Source organism: Alligator sinensis, unplaced genomic scaffold, assembly GCF_000455745.1.
Source record: "Alligator sinensis unplaced genomic scaffold, ASM45574v1 scaffold903_1, whole genome shotgun sequence".
Lineage (NCBI taxonomy): Eukaryota > Metazoa > Chordata > Crocodylia > Alligatoridae > Alligator > Alligator sinensis.
In genome coordinates, this window is record NW_005843226.1 from 251493 (window position 1) to 257070 (window position 5578).

The window sequence follows — 5578 nt, forward strand, 5'->3', positions numbered from 1 at the left end:
GCAGCTCCTGGGTCTGCAGGCTTGGGCATGCAGGCTGGGACAGAGAGGCATGTGAAATTTATAAGGGAGGTTACTTGTTCTGCAGCAGTTCTGGAAGTCTCTGGGCTGGGCATGGGGGAGGATCCTTCATAAGGCAGGAGGGGAGTTGGGGGTATGATTGTCTACCCCTGGCATCCTATCAGGGGTGGCCTGGGTGCTTGACTGTGCTCAACAGTCTCTGGCAGAGGTGTGCAGGTGAGTCCGCTGCATATAGGCCTCCACCAGGCCCCCCTCCCCCACCAAGCACAAATACAGAGGTGAACACATACTGTTTACTCTCAGTCTAAACTAAGTTTCTTAGAGAAAACCATGTAACTTAGATTGATTCCTCTGTGTTTCCTGGACTGCTGCAGAATATGCAACCCTTTTTACTCTGATCTCTGCCAAAGCCAAGATATAGCCCTGAGTAGTTCCCACAGTGTTCTTTCCAGACCATTTTTGACTGAGGAGTATTCATTTAGTCACAGTGTCATTACATAATAACCTTACATTCAAACTCACAGTAGAATTAACTTCAAAATACCATCCTGCCCATGAAAGAAACTATCTGCCTTCTGAAACAACAGCAGCAGCAGCAGCAGCAGCAGCAGCAGCAGCAGCAGCTATAAGGTGAATTAATATTTATCAGCCTTGATAAACATCCCTTTAAGCCAGTTACAGGGATATAGGTTGTAGCTGTGTTGGTCTAGGACATAGGCAGATGAGGTTCTTTGGGTAAATCTGATATATTTTAGTAGACCAACTAAATATTTAGCTACCTAAGGTTCTTTGGGTGAATGTGATATCTTTTATTAGACCAACTCAAATATTGGGAAAATTCTTCTTTGCAAGCTTTTGGGTATAAATACCCTTAGTCAGGCTGAGGAAGCATCTGCAGTTGGTGTGTGCTCTTCATGGATGGAATAAATAGTAAATTCATTCTTCCTGGAAGAAATGAATAGTAAATGAATGCCTTTCAGCCAGTGGCATTCAATCATTTAGGACAGTGGGCCAGGGGGCCAGGGCCAGGGCCTGTGCACTGTAGGCCACCAGTCCCTGCCAGTGGGGGAGGGAGGGAAGTTCTTTCTTTTCATAAGCAGTAGGGCTGTGCAAAATTTTGCCGGCTGTTTCAATTTGACACTGTTTCAACTCATTTCAAGCTTGATACCGTGAAATCAAATTGAAATGAAGGGCTTCGAAACAGCCTCAAAACAAAATGAGGCTAGTTGAAATGTTTCAAAAGTTTAAAAATGTTTTGAGTTTCAAAGCAGCCAGCAGTGAGGTGGTGAGAGACAGGGGAGAACCAGAGCTGTGTTTCCAGCAGGAGCTGGGAGTGCAGCCCTGGCTCTCCCTGTCTCCTGCCACTGGGCTGTGGGAAGCCGATAACAACACAGGGGAAGGGAACTGAGCCTGGGCTCAGTTTCCCTCCCCAGCACTGTGATCAGGCTGGGGGTGGGGAGTCAGCCCAGCTGGCTGAGGGCTGGGGGCTGGGGCCTAGGGTTGGGGAGTCAGCCCCACCCCCAGGCTGATCTGGCGCTGGCAATGGGAAGTCAGCCCAGCTGGGCTGACTTCCCATCACCGACCCAATCTAGCGAAATGTTGAAACAGTGTCAAAACAGCCTCACAGCAAACAGAACAGGTGTTTCAAATTGAAATGAAATTCAAAATGGAATGCTGTTCCATCAAAACCTTGAAACTCAAGGCGAAACAAAACGGTGCCATTTTACATAGCCCTAGTAAGCAGTGCCTGCCCAGGGGTGGAGGAGGGAGAAAGGGAGAGAGAAAGTAAGCAGTGCTTGTCATTGTACAGGGGAGAGGGAGAGAGCAGGGAAGGCTTCAGAAGAAATCAGCAGCACTGAACAGGGTGGGGAGGGGAATGTGCCTGCCCCTGATCCCTGGTGCCATGGGCTGGATACAGTCACTTTGGAAGCTGGATCTGGCCCATGGGCCATAGGTTGAGCATCACTGTTTTAAGCCATTATGGAACCTTATTCAGCTGTAGGTTACTGTTGTTTCCTTACACAATATGTCCTTCTGTCAATCATCTATTTGAAAAATGAGAGAAGGCATAATGGAAGAGTAGGAATGTCAGGGCAGAGGTGATTGAAAAATTGATTTTTTTATTGAAAATGTTGACAAAATATTTTTGAGTGTTTCTCTAGAAAACCCCAACTTTTCCTTGAAAAATTGAAAACCAAAAGCTTATGGCTAAAAAAGAGCATTTTTTTATTTAGCTTATTTTTTTATCCAAAGCAAACCATTCAAAGGCCTAAATGAAAGGATTTAATTTCAATTTGTTGTATCAAATCAAAATATTTAGCATAGGCTCAATTCAAGATTCAACAGCATTTTCCTAAACTGCTAAGATGTCACATGGGTCCTCCCTTCATTCTCCATGGGCAGGACTTTCTAGCTAGACTGCAGGATGCACCTTGGTCTCCCATCTGGCTGAGCCACCAGCATGCAACATGGGATATCTAGTAATAGTGCAAGTAAGGAAGCTGTCCCATAAAGGATAATAGGAGCCAGAAACACCCGCATCGCAATGTCCAGGTAGCTCCATACATACATTTTCAAATTAAAAATTTGGATTTGAACCAAAGATTTTGGTTTGGGGCTTTGGGGGGTGGGGCTTAATATGAAAGTCTTTTTTTTTCTCTCTGAAGAGAAGGCTCTTGAAAAAGAAATCTGATATGCTGAAAACCTACTATTGTGTTAAACACAGTTTCAATGAGAATTTTTGATCGGGTCATCAGAGGAGGAGAAATAAAACCCCCAAGCTGAGACAATGTCTTACCAATACTTTAACCAAGAAGTTTCTTATGGAAAGAGGGTAGTGGTGCACACAGCTCAAATTAACTGATGGAAGAAGAAAATAAATGGGGTAGGAGCAGGGCTGCAAAAGCTTAGAAAGGACCATGTACTTTTTAAAATAATCACCATAATAGCACATTTGAAATGCAGAAAAATTAAATGTTTCATGGTTTGTTTGTTTTTTTCAACAAATGCTTCATAGCAATACAAATTTCAGGGAAGGGTATTATGGGATAGTGCAAGGGTAGCTTTTGAATGGCTATGCCAACATTTGGAATCCCCGATAAAATGAATAGGGTGGCACTGCTATTTGTGGCTCAAAAAGTATATTACACAGGTAGGCAGTAAATCCTCTGGTACATTTGACATTAGTGTTAGATTTAAGCATGCTGCATTGGCCGGGAATCGAACCCAGGCTTCCCGCATGGCAGGCGAGAATTCTACCACTGAACCACCAATGCTCGCACTGCTCAGGGGTGGGCAGACAGGAACAGGATGCGTTTCAATACGGACAAGTGCAGGGTGCTGCACTTGGGTAGTAGGAACCAGCAGCACACTTATACGATGGGGAGCTCCCTACTTGAGAGCACGGAGGTGGAAAGGGATCTTGGTGTCATTATTGACTCCAAGATGAACATGGGCCGACAATGCGAGGTCATGGTTGGCAGGGCTAACCGGACCTTGTCGTGCATCCACAGGTGCATCTCGAGTAGAGCCAGGGAGGTGATCCTCCCCCTCTATGCGACGCTGGTCAGGCCGCAGCTGGAGTATTGTGTCCAGTTCTGTGCGCCCCATTTCAGGAGGGATGTGGACAACATGGAGGGGGTCCAGAGGAGGGCCACCCGCATGATCCGGGGACAACAGGGCAGACCCTACAGTGAGAGACTGCGGGACTTGAACCTATTCAGCCTCCACAAGAGAAGGCTGAGGGGGGACCTGGTGACCGTCTATAAACTCACTAGGGGGAACCAGAAGGGTTTGGGGGAGACGCTGTTTCCCCTAGCCCCTGCTGGCATAACAAGGAATAATGGGCACAAGTTGATGGAGAGGAGGTACAGATTGGACATCCGAAAAAACTACTTCACAGTCAGGGCGGCTAGGAGCTGGAACCAACTTCCAAGGGAGGTGGTGCTGGCCCCTACCCTGGGGATCTTCAAGAAGAGGCTGGATACTTACCTGGCTGGACTCATTTGAGTCCCGTTTTTGTTTTTAGGGTGAGTGGTTTTTTGTTTTTTTTTTCTCGGGTTGTTCTCCCGCCCTGGCGGGGGGGCGGGCTAGAAGATCTATTAGGTCCCTTCCGACCCTGAAACTATGAAACTATGAAACTATAAGCATGGCTGTGTCACAAGTGATCAATGAAGATAAAACTAAATACATGTAAGCCAGTGATATGGGCTTAAGCAAGTTTACTTAGCAACTGATATCAATAAATTAAACAGTTTAAATAATGATAAGTATACTGTACTAATAACCAAGGGTGAAGGAGTAAATTAAGGCACAGGTACAGAATCAGAATATAGAGAGTTACTATTCCCTATAGAGAATTTTTAGCTGCTTAGGAAGATCACAGCTGCAGTTATAGATGACTGTTAAACACCATGTTATTTTATGTGGATGGGTATTAACTAATGAGGCAAGAGAAGCTTAGTAACTTCAGAATGAAAGTGTTAGGGTAGGTTTTTGACCCAGTAAAAGACAGTATGGTGGGGGGAAGATGATCTATATGGAACTTGCAGGATGTCTACAAAGAATCAGTTCTAGCAGAAGATATATTATCTAAGCGTCTTTTGAAAGACTGTTCTCTTATGGGATTTGATGTCCTGACTGACCAAGGAGAAGATGGAGAGAAAATGTTGAGCAGGCTGTTAGCATGAATTACCATCCTTGGCAGAAAGATATGGTAGCAAATTTTGAGTGATCAATGATCTCAGTAGCCTATAAAACTGTGCTGAAAGTAAGTAGTTTTAAATGTTGTTCTTATGCCAGGAAATTATTACTTCAAAATGCACCCAAGGCAAAGAAGTTTATTAAAAAGCCGTTTAGTCATAAGGTTGCTTGTTTGTGGAATCAAACAAGCTTGCTAAAATTGTGGCACAATTCTAGATTTGAAACACCTGTTTTATCAGTATATAAAATACTTATTTCAAGGTGTGGATATTAGTATTGGCAACACTAGATGGGGTAAGAATACTAGTACCACTTGCTTTAAACTAGTCAACATTTTCCACATTGTATAACTCATTGTTATATATATATATATAATAAAATGACTATTCTAAGAGTTATACCTATAATATACCTATAATATATACAGGCAATTGTATTTATGGAATGTAACAGCAAGGGCTATTTTTTCCTCCAGTGTGTCATCTTGTTTTCATTTTCATTACTGTATCTAGTGGGGAGAAAGAATGACTTTCTCTGAGCAGATACTCATGATCCTCCTGGGGATTGGCTGGTAAAGAAGCTGTAGTGTCATATGATCAGGCAGCAGGTATGTTGAAAACTATGTAGCCCTGGTCATGGGAAATCTTCTTGAAGGCTTGAGTTCTGTTGGATCATCCAGAAAACAGCTTGTAAATTATATAGCTTCATCAATTCACTTGTAAAAACTCTGTATGAGGACTGTAGCTCTATCAGCTCAAATTAGTTTGGCCATGCCTTGAATTAGTTTAACTGAGTCAGTTACAACACTTCAATATGAATGTGGAAGTCCCATGAGGACCTAAGAGAGCACCTTTCTTGC

At 43.7% G+C, this 5578-nt stretch overlaps 1 non-coding gene across 1 annotated transcript; it reads right to left on the reverse strand.

Moving 5' to 3' along the window:
• Positions 1-3222: 3222 nt before the first annotated feature.
• Positions 3223-3293, reverse strand: TRNAG-GCC. The gene has a single exon. It is a non-coding gene; the product is annotated as a tRNA-Gly (tRNA).
• Positions 3294-5578: the final 2285 nt, after the last annotated feature.